This window comes from Ricinus communis, chromosome 10 (assembly GCF_019578655.1).
Source record: "Ricinus communis isolate WT05 ecotype wild-type chromosome 10, ASM1957865v1, whole genome shotgun sequence".
NCBI lineage: Eukaryota > Viridiplantae > Streptophyta > Magnoliopsida > Malpighiales > Euphorbiaceae > Ricinus > Ricinus communis.
This window is the reverse complement of record NC_063265.1, coordinates 21717505-21736217: the sequence shown is the minus strand read 5'-3', so window position 1 is coordinate 21736217 and position 18713 is coordinate 21717505. Positions and strand designations below refer to the sequence as shown.

The window sequence follows — 18713 nt, the reverse complement described above, 5'->3', positions numbered from 1 at the left end:
ATATATACTAGTAGTGTACCTAACGGGCGTCATGCGCATTTCTTTTTTTTATTATTCTCAAAGGAGAAGATTCTTCTTTTTACCAAAACATATGCGGATCCAATCACAATCTTATAATAAGAACAAGAGTTTACCCTTTTTTCTTTGGTAGTTCAACGGACGGTCACCCCTCCAACTTCTTCTAACTAGGAGAGTCTGCAAGCTACCGGAAGCGAAGCTTCATTATTATAAAAATAATTATATAAATATTATTTAAAATAAAATTTTCATATTAATAAAAAAAGAAAAATATAGTTTTTTTATTTTTATTTTATAATATAATACTTTTGATAGTACTATTATTATAATTAAATAAAAATATAGTTCTTATTAGAAATATATATGAAATTATGATACTATTAGAACTTAAATAAGTTAATCATTAATTAATTCTAGTAGAATTAAAAAATTATTACTGATTAATTCTATTAGGACTAGTCAGTACTTAATTCTACTATATTAGGAATGAATAACTATTTTATTTTATTTATTAAATTAATTTAATTATGTTATCTTCATACTTAATAAAGAAAGAAATATGAAAGTAGTTCAATATTTGATTAAAAAAAATTACTTTATAATATATTACTTTTATTTGTAATATTATTGAAATTAAGTAAAAGTTTTATAAAAACAGTAAATATATATATACATATATATATATATATATATATATATATATATATATATATATATATATATATATTTATAAAAGAAGGAATGAATTTTAGATTTTCATGATAAAAAGGAGCAATAATCGTAGTAATGAAGTATCATAATAATATATTATAATAATAACGAAATCATTAATTAATACATTAATAAAATAAAATACAGAATATCATTTTTTTTTAATTTTAATTTTTAAAAAGTAAGTATAGATTTACCTTTCCAAATTACAATATCAATCTCATGGCTAACCACATTTAAACATTAATGATTTTTCTCATAGGATCACAAATTGGTTCAACAATGCTTTTAGCTAACCTAGACTCTAAAAGGAGCAAATTTTGCAGAAATTGTCGACACTATAATTTTCTATATTATTCTTTGTTTTTTTTGCCGACATAAAAAAGAAATTGACTTAAAATGTTATATGATATTATGGAACCTGCAAAGTTTGATGTTAATGGCATACACATCCAATATAGAGTGAGATGACTCAAAGAAGAAGAAGAAGGGGAAAAAAAGATATCAATTCTCAACTTCCTAAATACTAATAGATGCCACAAAATCTTGATGCATTTTTTCAGAAAAAAAACGCTATTTCTCATACAGAATCCATTCAAATAAGGGTTTAGAATTATATAAGTCCCACAAAACTTAATGTTAAAAGTATTTTAGTCCATTCAAAAAATTTCCCCCTTCATGCTTTTATATATTATAGATTATAGAATTACAAATTATAAATATATGATATAGTATTCCTTCCAATTTATTTTGTTATTATATGGTATTTTGTTAATGTATCTTTATTAATACATAAACTGATTTTGTATTCATTTTAATATTAATTATGAAATCTTAAATATTAAAGATATTTTATTAATTTTTATTGTATTTAAAAATACAGAAAACATTTAAGATATTGGAAATACTATTACTTACCATTTATTATTATTTTTATTAAATATTCTACTTATTAAGTGGCTATTTATCTATATCTATAATATATATGAGAATTTTGGACTAATTAAGATACTATTAGAGTTTTTGTTAATGTCTGGCTCCTTTTTACGATGAAAGTCTAAAATTTATTTTTTTATTTGTTCTTACTATTTTTCTTTGAAAAATAAAAGCTTTCTTTTTATTTAATTATAATAATATTACTATTAAATGTATTATTATACAATGAAACATTAAAATAATTATTAAAACAAAAATTTTAATTCTTTTCATATTTCTTTTTTTATTAACATGAATAATTTAGTTAAATACTTCTAATAAATATTATATAATATATTAATTTATTAAGTATTTCTATATTACAAGCTTTATAATAATAATTTACATGTGTAATGCGCATAAGAATAATATTGAATTGATAAATAAATGTAATTATATAATTTATTAAATATTCATAATAACATAATAATGAGTAGTAATGTACTGCTCCAAAGGCCGAATTTCTTTTTTATTTTAGTTATTATTGTATAGTAAAACCTCTCTATAGTTATACGTTTGGGACCAAATAAAATTTATGACTATGAGGAGGTTATAATTTAATGGAGGTTTAAAGATTTAAATTTTTCTTTAAACTTAATACTTAATCTTGTAGATAAAATGGTATAAACCAAAAATAAAATACGTTAATATCTTATTATATTATACAAATAAAATTGATTAGACAAAACAATACTATAGTAAAATAAAATACAACATAACATATATTTATTAAAGTTATATATACAAATATTACTATATAGAGAAGTATTTTCTTAAAAAGGAACGTAAAAAATTTATAACTTATTACAATAAAGAGTTTATTTCTATTTATAATTAGTCCAAATTGAGACCGTAATATTTTATGATTATATAGAGATTATTCCTATATAAAATATCATTTTAGAGATGTTTATTATATTTGGAGTTTTAAGATATAATGGATTCAAATAGTTCTGGTTAGTTGTGTTTATTAAATGTTGTCCCTTTCGTTAGAAGGGATAGGTATAAAGCTTTAGTATCAGGCTGTCTATATTAGAAAGGTGGCCCAGTCACTTGCCATATTTTGCACTAGATTTGTTTTAATTTGTTTGTTGTAACTAAAGTGCAATTGCACATTTAGGAAAAAGACTTGAAGAAGTTGAAAATTATTAAGTTTTGTTTTGGTAGAGGAATCATTTTGACATATCCGGAAGTAAGTCCCTGCCTCTAACTTTCAAGGATTGTTCCAGCCAGGAAAAATGTAAATCTAAGGCCTCGTTTATTTTGCACTATCAGCTATTCTTTTAAGTGTCCTTTTGCATGCTATTTGAGTACTGAGGTAATAACTATCATAACGGCTCAAACTTTTCATCTCTCTTATTTCTTTTCCTCTCTTTCTACTACTTATAAGTTAAAATTTCATTCATAGCTTTGCTTTCTTATATTATTCTCGTCCTTTATTCCTTTTGCCGGCATCGATTGTCTCATTTTCTCTTTCATCATGCAATCTGAAACTTCATCCATACAAGCGCTTATCATCCAAACTCAAAATTTTCATTTCTCTGACCCCTTAATGGAACTCTCTACTGAGGACTCCATTCCAGAAGATGGCTCACAAGCTCTAGCTGGAAAGCTTATGTCTACTAAGAATCTCAACTTGCATATTATCAAGGAAGCAATTTCAGCATCTTGGCGCTTGCGTCATGATTTTAATATTACTAGAATGGAAAAGATATCTTTTTATTCCACATAGATAACAAGATTAAAGTGAAAATAGATCTTTGGATGCAAGACCGTGGTGTGTTTAGAATCAGCTGATCAATATGTAGGTATGGCAAGCAGATCTTGTATTAAAAGATGTTGGTTCTTCAGTTTCTCCTTTCTGGGTCTAAGTAAGAAATTTACCATCTAACCAATGTGATAGCAAAAATGCTCACCAAATAGGGAAACTTTTTAAGGGTTTCATTATCTATGGATACAAGAGGCATCCACGGTATAGCTTATTCACAGTTTCTTAGGCTACAAGTTCACATTGTTCTGGATAAACCTTTGCCTAAAGGTTTTCGTAATAAGGTCCAGGGTAAAAAGGAGTGATGGTATCCGATCAAATACAAAAAACTCCTTGATGTTTATTGTTATTATGGCATTATAGGGCGAATTAGTAGGTTATGCAAGGTTAGAGAAGCTGATGAAGAATGTGCTGCCCAATTGGGGGAAAACGTTGTCATTGGGATTCCTATATGCTTTCTGATGCTGATCTTGAGTATAGGAGGATCGTGTTGGGCATGGTACTCAGGCGAGAGGATCTGTGGATGGGAGCGAGGCCCCAACAGACGCCCAGTCCTCTTGTCTCTACCCTTCTTAATGTTTTGAACAACAGATCTTGCTGGGGAGGAGCTAGCGACATGCTTAGCGGGATATGAGGAGCCCTAGGATCTCACCATCCGGTCCTAAAGGAAGAACGATGCCTCCTTCATTTCTCAGCTATTAGGGACTGTGTCATTTGACAATGACACCATAACTCAGGTACTTCTTATGACTTACTTTATTGAATTTTCCTTTTGTCTCATCTATTCCGCTTATTTGTGCAACTGCTTTGTCTCATCCATCTCACCCCTACTGCTTCTGAGTCGACATAGGGATGGTCTACCCGACACTCTAGGCCCTCTCATATCTTAGGTTCCTCTGTTGGTGCTACCTCTAAAGCACCTCCTACAGCCGTATCAGACGTGATTCCAAGGACCATCTCATTCCTTCCTGATCTGATGGTTCGTACTAGAGTCCTCATGATGCAATAGAGCATCGACTCAGCATAGAGCACTACCTTCCTCCGGAGTTCATTACGAGTACTTGCATATACGTAAGTTGTTCTCTTATTGGTACTTTACATCCTTTCTTTTCCTGAAATGTTAGTGATACAAATAACCATACAGGTTCAAAGGGATCAATTCGAGCATGTTCATTGATTAGTCGGTGCTGTAAGAAGACAATTCTTCGTCCTTGGCAAGGACTAGCAGGTAAGAAAAGAAAATATTTTATGAAATGCAATATGTATACATGTATAAAATGTATTCTCCTTTTAGGTTTTCTCAAAGAGACCACGAGAGCTTGTTAGGGCAGGTGGACGACCAGCAGTGTTAGATTGATGCTCAATAGTGCAAGATTGACACTCTGACGCTTCAACTGTCTAACTTCTAGACTCAAGGAATGGACACCGATTGAGACGATGTGATAGGGGATTCATATTCTTTAAGAAATTTAGTATTGTAGTAAAAAAGAAATATAAAATAGAGTAAATTATAAAAATTGAAATAAAAGATATAATAAATTTTTTATAATAATATAATACAAAATTAAGGGATGAGATATGATAAAATAATATTTAGAATATATTGATTCATCTATTTTGTAATAGATCTAAATTTGTAGTGTTAATTTATTTTTATTTTTTATCTATTAGCCATTTAATGATATAAAATGCAACCAAACAAGTCTTAACTTTATAACTTGTCAAAACATACATCTAACTTTATCTCTAACAATACGCTTGTATTTTGGTCTTAAGTACATGATTCTTTATGTTTCCGGAAATATGATATAACAATCCGTTTATTTACATTTTCATATATATTACTTCATAAATTATAATAACATTGATATTAATAAAATTAATAATTTTAATTACAAAACATAAATTTATGTTATTGAATAATTGTATAATCTATCAACTACTATTTAGATTGATTTACATATAAAAGAGAGTGAAAGAACAATGAACATAAGTTTAATAAAAATAAAAGAAAGTGCAAACAAAATTACCGGTTTACCAAAACTATGGAGCTGTTTACTTATAAAAGATTATATCAGTTTTCTAGAAAAAATTTCAAATGAAATAGGAAATAAAATTTTGTATTTATTTGGGCTATTTTTTTAAATAAAAATAAAAAATAATCTTTTATGTTTTCAAAATTGTAACTAAATTTTTGAGAAATTTTTGAAAATAAGTTTAACATGTTTGCTATGTTCTTTTTATATAAATAGTCACTTATTTTTTAATAAAATAGGGAGTTCACTTCATTTATTTCAAGTCTATCCTTTATATTTAAAATATTATCTGAATAAAAATAAAAAATTTATAAAGCAAATATGTTTTATAAATTTTATAAATTTTTTATTTTACTTAAAACTTAAAAAAAAAAAACTCTATAAACCCAGGATTGATGTTTTCGATGGCATTTTTCGGATAAATTTTATATGTATGATTCTGAGTTTAAAACGCATAATTTTATTGATATTATTGTTTTGTCATTTTATCTATAATTAAGTATATGCATGTATTGTACGTAAATATCTTGTTATTTTATTTATAATTAGAGTTATTTTATTTCTCAGTATTCAAGAAATAATTAAAAATATATTAATTTTTTAAGAAAAGAATAAATTAATGGTTAACTTTTTTAATTTATTTAATCCTTCATATTAAGATATTATTAATTTCTCTAATAAGATTACATCAATGTTTGAATTTCTATATTTATTGAATTCTTATAATAAAAATAATAATAATTTTAGTATCATAAGTATTAATAAAATAATAAAGAACTAAATTTTTTTATAAAGTTTTTTCAATGTAATTTTAATTTGCAAATTTTAATATTTTTATAGGTAGTTTTTAAAAAAAATGAATTTTAAGGATAATTCGATATTTTTATAAATACCATATTAAATTTTTTATAAACATCATATTTATCACTTGTACAATATTAAATTTTACGAAAGATTGTAGATTTATTAAATATGAATTATAAGTTTATTGGCAATACGGTGTAGGTTCATTGAAGATTTCATGTTAGATATAGTCATAAATAATAAGATCATTAATTATTGCTTATAGGTTCATCAAGTATAAAGTGTAGATTCATCATTCATGAACTATAAATTCATGAGTTAACATATGATCTATTTTTAAAATTATGAATTTCTAATAACTTATAAATCTCAGATATATGTGTGATGCACTTGTAGTTTATAAATTATGAACATTTTATTTTAACATATGAACCTGTATTTTTTATAAATTTTTGGGCTATTATATATAAACCTCAAATATATATATAATGAATCTATACTTTATAATTTATGTAACCGTTGTTAACCTACGAACTTGTAGTTTTATGATTGATGTTTACAGTTTTTACCAAAAAACTTTATTCATAATATATGATTTTGTTTTATAATTTATAATTATGAATATAAAATTATTAATTTTAATATTTTATTATTTTTATTAAATTTAAAAATTTATATAATTATGTAATGATAAAAATAATTTAAATATAAATATTGTGAAGTAAAATGTAGTATATAAAATATAAAAATATAGTAAAATAAGACTAGATTTAATACTTTCACAGAAAGAAATCATTAATAAAATTCATATATGTATAAAATTTTATTTTAATAGATTATATTTCATTATAAAAATACTACCTTATTACTAATAAATTAGTGTTGTAATAAAAGAAGAATATAAAATACACGGAGAATATAAATTTAAAATAAAAGGTATAATAATAATATAGTAAAAAAATAAAGAGATGGGATATGGTAAAAGAAAAGGCAACCTTTGTGCAGTGTAAAATAGCATCTAACATTTAAAGTAAATAATGAATCAGGTCAATATATAAGAATCTATCTTTTCTTACTGAGACGATTTTTGTCAAACCCATATAGTTTTCATTTCTTTTTCACCACAACTAAATAAAGTTAAATTTAACTATTTTAACATATGAGCCCAAAATTTTTATTTGGAATTTGAATAGATTCAAATTTCAAAAAAATTATAAGTGTTTCTATTACATTTTTATATAAAGTAATTAAATAAAATAAAAATTAGTTTTAATATTAAAAATTAAAATTTTCATTTTTCTATTTTAAAAAAAATTTCAATTTATTAAAAAAAAAATCAAATTAACAATTACTACTCTGTTCCAGTATCCCTCTCGACTTCGCTAAACTACTATTAGCACTATTGCCATCAACTTCACCAGTTTTAGTTAAATTTTAGATCTATTTGATTCTAAAATAGAACTTATAGATTTATTTATTAATATAATTGAAATTGAACTTATTTGAACCTAAGCTACAAATTTAGGGAGTTATGTGATCCTTTGTTTATTTTTCATTGAACCACATCTTAGGCCATTTTTGGTTTACCAAAATATAAGTTCCAATGAACTAAAACTTAGGTCAATTTCAATAGTTTTGGAGAACCAAGACTTAATATAAGAATAATCTACTTTTTCCTCATATACATAAAACTATAACTATTTTCTACATATAGCTCTCTTAAGGAAAAATTATTATCATACCGGCCTAAAGATGGCAATGGAGTGTGTTTTTACTCATAATTAGTTCGGGTAGTTTTATATTCAAACTAGAAGTACATAGTTTTGATTTTTTTTGCTAAAGGTTTTTTTTAAGTTCATACATAATAATTCTATTTCTATATTTTTAAGAATTTTTAAAATTATATATATGTGCATGCATAGAACTATTCATGGAACGGTGAAAAGACAGAAACTATTTCGATGAATTTAGAAGGATTATAATGAGAAGGACGATAGCCCCACTCACAATCTATTAAAGGCCAAGTAGCTTGATTGGTTCGAATCTAATTTGTAAATACGTGAAGTCTCCGGTTATCCAAAACTTTAATTAATAGAAAGATGAAAGCAATTGTTTTAAATTTTGTGAGCGGTATTGAATTTTGATAATTATAAAATAAGAATTAAACTATATAATATATTCATCCTATAAATATTTGTTTTATATTTTTAAAAATATAACAAAATACGAATATTAATTAGTGCTTTAACTCAACAGTAAAAGTAAAGACTAAATATAAAAAGATCAATGACTTAGACATTTATTCATTATTGTAAAGATAGAATAATAATTAAGCTAATTCCCTATATATATATATATATATATAACCCGTAGAATAGATTTTTTTTTTTAATGACACTCACATTTCAATAAATAATATTTATAAAATCTAGAACAAATATTAAAATATAAAAGCTAAACTGTAATATACTAAAATAGTTAACAATTTTCTGTAAATCAAATATTACTTTTCAGTTTGATTATTATTTAAGTACAAATATAAATCAAATAAATTTTTTTAATTTTTTTAAGATTTTTTTCAAATGAACCATGTGATCCAACATGGAATCAAAAATAAAAAAAAAATACTTTGTATTTGAGATTAAGATATAAGATATAGAAATAACAGTAATACCACTATTCCTCTATTTATTTAGAAACTGATTTTAATTTTCTTCTTTAAACGCTAGTGTCGAGCTGGTTATAATCTATGATATACTAATTAAAGTTTTAATAAATAGAATAAATATTGTAATAATAGATTAACTTTTTTTATCTAACTTAAAAATAACTTTGTTTATTGTTTATTATTTATTATTGTAGCTCGTACTAATAATACTAGCTCCATTTAGAAATTGTAGGTATTATTATTATTATATTATATTATATATTGACTATTTTAAATTGAAAAATAAAAATAAATCAAACTCGAGCTTGAATCAATAAAATAAACTTATAGATGAGGTTATAAATGAGTCTGCTCACGAGCTTGTTTATCGAGCTTATATGCCAGTATGTTCACAAGCCAATAAATAAGTAGGCTTGTGAACTAACGAAATAAAATTTGTCAAGTTTAAGCTCAGTTTAATAAAATTATCTAACTTGAAGTTAAACTCAAGGTCGATTTGATTGAGTTAAGAAATAATTTCGAATGATTTTTATATCAATTCAAACACTAAATAGCTCGTCAAGTGTTTGATTCATTTACAGTCCAAATTGTATTCACTAAAAAAAAAAAAAGAAACACCTTACTAAAGTTTTTAACTAAAATATTTGGATAAATTAGACAAGATAAAAAGTTTAGTGTATGCCATGAAGTGGATTTTGGACAAATATAATCTTAAAAATGATTTAAGGGCCACTTTGACCTTAAGCCCCTATTGTACCTTTCTATTTAATTAGAGTTGGACACTGAATGAGTACATAGCCCAACAATGCCAGCTCCCTTCATAGTTATCTTTCATTCTTTCTTTTAATTTGCAAATTTTGAACGGACGGATGTCACAGTTCTCTTACTACGAATTTTCACTTTAATTATGTTCAAGTGAATTCCAGCAGTTCAACTACAGAATAACACAAGTACATTAACGAGCTGTTTCAAGAGCAAAATTTTATTTAATTTTAATTTTACTTTATTTATTAAATAAACTTCATTCGACAAGCTATTATAAAAATTTGAATAATCGGAATGACTCATTAAAAATCAGATCGAAACATATCTCCTGATTCTTACGTCTAATAGTTGGAGTGGACCTGTTAAGTTTGCACTCTGTCATTCGAAGCAGTATCAACGCATTACAAAGATGTTTGGCAGCTAAAGAAGGGCCATGTAGTTCGGCTAAGTGTGGGGACTTGTCTTTTTAAAATTTACCAAACACTTCCTTAATTGAACGCTAGGTAGGTTCCACGAATTGAGTCAGTTGTCGGCAAACATTAGCTATCGCAGCCGCGTTCTAGCGGAATTCCTAGCGTTGGGCTAGCTGCTGTCCAAGTGACCACCGCTAGCATCATTTATCTACAGTTTATTTAAGCTTTATTTTTTTTTTTTAATTAACATGGAGTTTTTGTGTTAGAAAATAAAAGTGAGAGAAAGCGATCGGTGATAGTAATTTTTACCGAGCATGACTATATATATATATTTTTTACTGTAAAATGTTGGTAAATTTGTCGTTAGTTTGAATCTGTTGATACTTATAATTGCAATACTAGTTTTAGGTGAGATAAGAAAATTCAATTAAACTAAAGTTTCGGATACATTGAGAAATATTTTAAGAAATTTTTTTCTCTAAATTTAAATCCATTATAGAATGAAAATATAGAAAAAAATAATTTGGCAATCCTTGTTAATTCTTTTATGAATTTCATGTACTATATTATATGACACTAATTTATATTTGAATCAGAATATTGCAAATGGTAAAGTATTTTTTTATTAATATGACTTCGAAAATTAATGTTACATCAATTGTTGTACAAATACTAAACAAAGTTAAGGTACAGTTTGATTATCCCAAATTCTTGTTATTGTTTTGGAATTCTGATACTTACATTGTCTTTAATTGAGGAGGCTTTTGGTTAATGAAATTAAATACCAAGAGAATCCTATTTTATTTTCTAACCTAGAGGGATGGATGATATTTCAACATACATGGGTTCAGTAATTTACCTTTTAATTGAGTATTTTGATTTAAATTTCATTTTAGAATTTTATTTGATAAAATATTTAAACCTAATTATTTTAGGTATTATGATATTATTAATTGATATGATTGAGATGTAGCTATAAATGATATGGTAGACATAATTTACGTTAATAATTTCTTAAATTTTAATATAATTTCTTAATAAATTCATTTTTTCTTTCATGTATTTTGTAACCTTATGTGAAGGTTGGATGTTTATCAAATTTTGTACGTAATTATAAACTTCACAATGCCTAACAAAGTAAATAAATAAAGCCTGGATGGGATCTTTTAGGTCCAAAACTTTTAAAAGGAAAGCTTCATGAACTTAATAGAAAGATAAAAATGAACCACCAAATTTTTCCTCAGTAGCTCGCAACACAATATGAAATAATTAAATAGATTAAAGAAATATTATTTAATTTGCCTATTTCATTTTTCAAGAAAAAGAATGCCTCATGATTTCATTCTTCGCGAACCTCTTAGCTCTAAGTACTTGAGTGTGAAGTTGAATATATGAGACATATTAAATTATTTTCAGTGCAATTAAATATAAAAAATCTATATACAGATACAATAAATTTAAGTGAAAATTTTAGTGGTATTTCTAATTACTGACAATCGCAAATTAGTTAGTAGTAAAATTAAATTAATGATAAATTTAAAAAAAAAAATTTAACGACAGAATTTCTATTAGCACCTTCAGTAAATTTTTTATACCTTCTAAAAAAAATTTATGATAATTTGTCAGTAATTTTAATATTTTTAAGAAATTAAAGAAACTATTGCTAATCTATTGATAATTTCTTTTAATATTTTTCAAAAATTGAAGATAATTTTTTGGTATTTTTAATATCTTTCAGCCAATAATTTTTTTATTTTTTCTATCGACTTCCTTATAGGCAAACTTTTCACTCGTGAAATGATCACGACAAATGATAAAAAAGAAACAGCCAAAGAACTCAAGAAAAAGAAGAAAAAGTCAATTGCATCATTCTTTAAATCTTAGAAAAAGGCTTCTAGCTCTAAATCTAGAGGAGCTCCTTCCAAGACTAAACCCAAAAAAGCAAGTGGTCAAGAAAGCAGAGGCAAAGAACTCAAAGCTCTAAAGCTTCACATCAAAGGAAGATATATGATCACAAACACTCACATGCTGTACCTTAGGAATGAGTATATGCATGAAATTTATAATCACCATCTTACAAATGAGACTTGCTTTTATTGTTGCATGAATGGACATACAAATTATAAATATCCTATAAAGATGAGCTATATGATATATCTATTTGGTAATGCATCCAAGACTAACAACAAAAGATTCAAGTACATTTGGCTACCTAAAGGGAAGTGATTTTTTTATTTTGTAGATTTACTTAAAAGTACCATAAAAGAACACAAATGGTACTTTGATAGTGGGTGCTCTAGACAGATGACGGGTAATTCACATTTCTTCTAACACCTAAAAAAAGAAAAAAAAAAAAGTAAAGTAACTTTTTATGATAATACCAAAGGTAAGATCATTGATATTAAAAAAATTGATAAAGCAGACTCAACCCTAATTAATAATGCGCTATCTATAGATGGTCTAAAACATAGTTTTTTAAATATTAGTTGTTACCAATCCGGCGAAGCAAGTGGGTGTCTGTCGTTTTGATCCATTTCTTTGTCTAGGATTCAATGCATCCGTCTCTCACTTTTGCTTATCCATTTGTTCTTTTCTTTTATCTTTTTTGTTTCTCTAGGTGCCACTTTGTATTGAAAATTTAACTAACGAGGGAAGAATTTAAGGATGTATTGTAAGATCTTGTCGGGATCAAAGTATAGCCCAAGTTGATCTTCTTTCTGAAAATAACACTTAAACTTGGCCGACATGAGAAAATATCAATCATTAATTATAGCCAACTGCTTTAAGGTTTTGAAGTTTTAAATTTCGAGATGCATTTTCTTTATTTGTGATAAATTATTTTTCAGATTTACGACATTTCTCTTCATTTTAGTAAGTGACAATCACGACTGTTACTAATAACAAGCTAATCACGTGATAATGATAAAAATATCCCTTTTTAGGGTGTCAATAACAATAATACTTTAAGGAAGTATATTTATAAAACTACGTTTTTCCCTAAACTAAAAAGCCATCTCATGGGTCCAACATGTTTTAAATTTGATCTTATAAAATGACATCTTTATTCACTAATAATATATGACTATTAACTACTATTTCGCCGGTTTCAAAACAAGTATCTAAGATTTGTATAAAAATTGGTCAATAAGAGATTCCAGGTTTTGACTTTTATTCTATTCACTAAATGAATTTTTATATTCATAGCGAATATAAGGAGATGACTATTTTCTGTTATGTAATTTATAGTCTATTGATATTTATTTTAAAAAAAATTTCTTCCTGAATAAAAAAAATATATTTATTAAATAGCTTGAATAATAACGTAATATGACTAAAATATCATTTTATTAATATACTCAAAATTGCCGGTAACTCTATTATATTTCTTTTTCTCATTCTATTAAAACTTTTAATCATAACGAATAAGGATAAAATTGAAATAAAAGTCATTAATATTTCATTGATTCATTAAAAGGATACTTAATTTAAAATAAACAAGCTTCTTTAAAATAACATTTATTTTGAAATGAAAAGATTATTATTTGAAAACCATAATGTGACAATACCACTTAATAAATTTTGATAAAAATCATGACATTTATTGAAGTCTTTTTTCTCATGACAATAACCATTAACGATTATTAAAAATATAGTTATTGCCTAAATGTAAATCAGATACTTTATACCAAAATTCACTTATTCTTTTATTTTAAAAAATAAAATATTAAAAGTATTTACTAACAAATTTTATTTTAAAAATTGGGCAATAAGAATAAATAATTAATCTTGCAACATTTGCTAGGAATCACATCACAAGGTTGTCAAGTCTACATCTGTCATCTTGTCTATGATGACACATGTAGGATATCAAGTCTTTGCTTGAATAATTTTTTGTTTCAGAAAGAAAATAGACAAAAAGAAAAAGTAAAAATGTAAAACCAGAAAGGAAAAATGCAAAAGAAATAATAGGAGGGTGAAAATGAAATAAGGTTTAGAAAAATGAGATACTATGTGTAATTTCTCTTAAAAAGAAACTCGAAATTTCCATGCGCGTGTGTATTAATCTATTAAAACAACTTGTCCATACGTGATCCACAATTTGGAAATCAGGCTTTTTGTACAATATTGTGGGCCGAGATTAGCCGCTAGGTTCGAGAAAAATAGTTGACCTAATTTTACATATAAAATAAAGGGATTCTTTTAAAGATATCCTAAAAAAATAAAAATATCAGTAAAATTTCTTTCAAAAAAATACTATAAATTGAAATATTATTTTAAAAATATAGTAACATATATTTAATATATTTTCTTTATCAAATGATATATGTTATTAGTAATTTGATATAGATTTTTATAATTTTTAATTTTTGATAATAATATTTAATGTACATTGAATATATATTTGGTATCCATTTGATAAATATTAAATTAATTATAGGTCAATTCATTAAAGAGCCGGCTATATAGATAATTAGTATCTAAAATTATTTTTTGGTATCTGTTTCATATATTTTAATATAAGTTTTGTATATTTTAGTATAAATTTCATACATATTTAATATATAACTAGTATTTTTATTATTTTTTAGTATTTATTTTGAATATTTAATATTAATTTCATTTATTTTGATATTTTTAATATACATTTGGTACATAATAAATATATAAAACTGATAGCTAAAAAATTATATTTATATTTTAATATCTATTCTATATTTTTTATATTTGTTTCATATATTTGATATATATATATATATATATATATATATATATAATTATTTAGATAGTTTATTATCATATTATTTTAGGATATTCGGTATATAAATATTATTTAAAATTATTTTTTATATTTATTTTATTTTTGATGTCTATTTAGTATATATGTAGTATATAATATATATCTTTTATATATATACTTATAATTAGTTAGAAAGTTCTATATTGTATTATTTTAAAATATTTAGTATATAAATATTATCTGAAATTATTTTTTAATATTTATTTCGAATTTTTGGTATCAATTTCATATTCTTTTATATCTATTTAGTATATAAAATACATCTTCTATATATATATATATACTTATAATTATTTAGAAAGTTTTATTATCATATTATTTTAGAATATTTGATGTATAAATATTATTTAAAATTATCTCTTAGTATCTATTTTGAATTTTTAGTATTAATGTTAAATATTTTAGTATAAAATTATAGCTAATTTAAGTAATTAAAATATTTTTTTATAGAAAATTTATTTTATGAGATTCCAACTTGGATCCTCCACTTTTAAACTATGCTACCACTATGATGGTTTCTATTTTGTTAATAGGTCACTGTAGTGAGCCTTTACTTATCTTTTGCAAAAGGAAAAAAAAATGCCATATATCTTTATGATTAAAACAAAAGGATAAAAGAAATACAAAAGCATGATAGAAGAAGTTCAGCCAAAAGCTGAACTACACAGTACATCTAGAGAGACTAGTTTGAGCAATATACACACATTGGTAATTGTGCAAGCCTCACTTAATGTAAGATAAAGACAAAGGCTCTTCTATTTCCCTTTACATTTAATCTTACTGAAAAAGAAAAAGAAAAAGGTGTAAATACAGTAAAAAAGAAATAAAAACAGATCAAAAAAGTAATAATGAAATATAAATTATAGTATATACAAAATATCAAAATAAAATAGTATATAGTGTAATTTTTCTATAAGAAAATGGCAACATTGAATTTAATTTTTTAATTTTATTATTTTTATTTTTCTAACGGTGGCTATAATATTTTTAGGCCAATACTTTCATGCTCACAAAATATAATGATTAAGAATATGGGAAAACGCATCTTTAGCTCCTTGCAGCTTTTATCAATAAATAGTAAAGACATTTATACAATCTAATTAAAATTATTATTTTTTAATTAATAATGCTTATATAACTACTTAAATCATAGGTTTACTAATAAAATATATGAATACTAATGACAGATTATATTTTTTTTAAATATAAATATATTTATATATAAGTATAAATACCATGGCAGTTAATGCCAGTTTGCATTTGTACGTACACTTTTTAAATTTTATAATTAATAATTTAATTTACAGTTTATAAATCAAATTAGTTTTACATATTCTCAGTTAAGTATATAATCAACAACGTTTTAAGATATCATCGATTCAGTTTTTAAATTTATTATTATTTTATATGAGGTTATTTATTTAAAATAGTTAAGAATTTAATTAATATTTTAAAATATGAGGATTTAATTGTGTATATTTAACAAATTATAGGGATTAAATAAGATATTTTATTATTGTGTTCATGTTCCTATTAGAGAAACAATTGAATGTTAACAAAGACAACGACATAATTTTAATAAAACAAAATATAAGAATTCTATTTATATAACTTTTACTCTAATTTAATAAAAATAAATATTTTATTTAAGTCCAATACACTATTTATATTTTATCCTTTAATTGACTTTTATTTTTTTATAAATATAAATAGTTTAAATATTTTTATGTTTTATTAATAGAAAAATAAAAATTAGACATATCAATATTTCTTTTACCATAGTTATAATTAATTAAGTGCATAAATATTTATAGTGTATTTATTAAATATAAAATACATAATAAAATTTAACTCTTTATTAAAAGCTAAATCAACTTTCTATATTATATTTAAAAATAACAAAATATATATATATATATATAATACATTAAAGATGCTTTGTGAGAAAGTTTATTTAATATTTAAAAACTATGTTATAGCAGTCGAATAATTAAGGCATACTAGGAGAAACTAAAAAGATTTGAAAAGAATTGAATTATAAAAAGTTATTCAACAAAATAAGAATTCAACATATTTTTTATTTTTTAAATATAAAACAGAGAATGGATATAACTTTTATATTTGGAAAATAAAATTTATTCTTTTTTCTTATTATAATTAATACATTAGAATATCTCCAGTGCACTTTTTATATATGTCAAATTTTTTATTTTAATGAGTCATATCGTAAAATGACACTTTAATACACTCTTTATTTTTAAATAAAAAATAAAAAATAAATTTAACTCCCTACATATGGAAAATCAAATTTTATTATATACTTTATATTTAATAAATACACTAATTTCTATGCATTTGATTTAATTGATATTTGTTATTTTTTCATTGGTAAAAGTTGAGAAGAAAAAGAAAGAAATTAAAACTATATAAAGTAGAAAGTAGAAAAATCTCAATAAGATTCATATAATACTAATAATAATAATATAATACTAATAATTGGTAAAAGTGACAAGTTACTGAAAAATCTCAATAAGCTTCATATAATAATAATAATAATAATAATAATAAAATAGAAAACAACAAATTCTTATGATAATCCGATTTCAAAAACTCCTCCCATTTCCTTATATTTCAATTTTTTTGGGTTCATTTTTGTTTTGTTTTCTGATTTATTTAAAAAGATAGCCAAAAATAACTCTCTTTCCTCGCTGATTTCTTTTTCTTATGTCATACTTTCTACCCTTTTAAGCATAGAAAGCCCCAAATAGTTTTGCTCTAAATTAACAATCTAATTTTACATCATTTCTTTCCTCTTAATACAAAAGTGAAAAGCTGCATTAATTCAAAAAAAAAAAAAAAAGGAACAGGAAAACAGATCTCAAAGAGAAAACTCAGGGATTTGCGATGGAGTGAAAGCCATTAACAATAGAAGTAACATAATCATGACGGGTACAAATAAAAGAACCAGCGGCGGTGGAGGCAACGGTGGCAGGAGTGGAGGAAGCACTAGAAGCGACAGCGCAAAGACAACCATAATCATCATCGACCATGTCAAATGGACCATGAAATAAAATATATTCTCTCGTATTTGTTACCGTCTTGGGAAAGGCTTTAACAGACACTTCTTCTTCTTCTTCTAGCCCTTGGAGACAGTGATCCTTCTTCTACATTGCTACAGGCAGAGTTTACTGGAAGAAGAAAGAATTTATGGGAAATTTTGAATGTGTGTGTATAGATTGTATATTTGACTTGTGGAAATGAGGCGTTAGCAGTTATGGGTCAGACTCGAACACAAGTCATAGTCCTAGCAGTAGTAGCAGCAGGGACTAGATGTGTCCTGATTCAACTAACCTTAATATATGTAGCAGTAAGGAATTAGACAAAATGGGACGACCCAGAAGTGCCAGTTTTCACGAGGCTCTTGGTTCTTCCTTGGAGTGGAGTTTATGATGCTACTTGATTTTAAAGGTCTGAATCTGAAGTTTCCAATGCCAAAATAGTTTCTTTCTTTTGTCTTAAGGCACAATGAAAAGGCAAAACAAAAGCTGAAAATGTTCTGTTGAATTTAAATCTCTAAAATATTAATCCCAGTGGCTTTTTTTATTAATTATGATATATATATCAAATTTAAATAAAAAATTTTCTTTACCATTTTAATATATAAATATTTTTTCTATTCAATAAAATGTTCAGATTTATCTATATTGAGTAAGATGGATGAGGACCTATAATTTCATTAGAAATGTACCACATCAGT

The 18713-nt window shown here is 24.5% G+C and overlaps 1 long non-coding RNA gene across 1 annotated transcript; it reads left to right on the top strand.

Moving 5' to 3' along the window:
* Positions 1–3164: 3164 nt before the first annotated feature.
* LOC107261863 lies at positions 3165–4916 on the top strand. The gene is made up of 3 exons (XR_001535776.2): positions 3165–4543; positions 4617–4700; positions 4767–4916. It is a non-coding gene; the product is annotated as an uncharacterized LOC107261863 (long non-coding RNA).
* Positions 4917–18713: the final 13797 nt, after the last annotated feature.